Consider the following 726-nt stretch of genomic DNA (forward strand, 5'->3'; position numbering starts at 1 on the left):
TAACTGTTAATCTATAGCAAAGAAATTCTCTTAAGAAGAGAATAATCAATAATATATACATATATAATATATATATATATATAATCTCTATAATATTAATGATTTTTAATATATATACACACACACATATCAGTGCACAAAATTTAGAGTAACCTGAATGTTAGGACCCTGGGTGACTGTCTCAACCCTGGCCCAAATAAAGCCTTAGGCTGTACTTTGCCTTAGACTTGATCTTAGGTAGACAAAGGGTAAAAACAGATTCCGCTGTGGAGTGTTACTTAACTTCACTCCTTTTTGTGCTTAAGCCTAAATCCTCACTTTTTAAAAACGGTATAAAATGTCAGGACTAGCAGATGGCCTGATGGTTAGGGTGCTGGATTCCCACAAGGCCAATGGCAGCTCAAGTCCCAGACCGGGTGGCTTAAACTCCCGCGGGTCGCGTGTGCCTGCATGCCCAAGATCCGGAGAGGAGAATGGAGAAGGGATTGCGGGGTGGCCATCTCCCCTGGGGGGTGATTTCTCGCTCTCTGTCTCTATCTCTGTCTTTCTGGCGAGCACAGGCACCCTATAGCAAAAACCTCTCCAAAAAAACAAATACAGTGGGACATAAATTCTTTTCATTTTTTGCAATGGTTATTTAAGATAAGCAAACCTCTGAGAGGTGGACCAAGGTGCCATTCAGCTGAAGACTGCATCTTTCATCCCTGTGGCGGGGGGCGCTCCCCG

Source organism: Tupaia chinensis, unplaced genomic scaffold (assembly GCF_000334495.1).
Source record: "Tupaia chinensis unplaced genomic scaffold, TupChi_1.0 Scaffold000196_1, whole genome shotgun sequence".
NCBI lineage: Eukaryota > Metazoa > Chordata > Mammalia > Scandentia > Tupaiidae > Tupaia > Tupaia belangeri.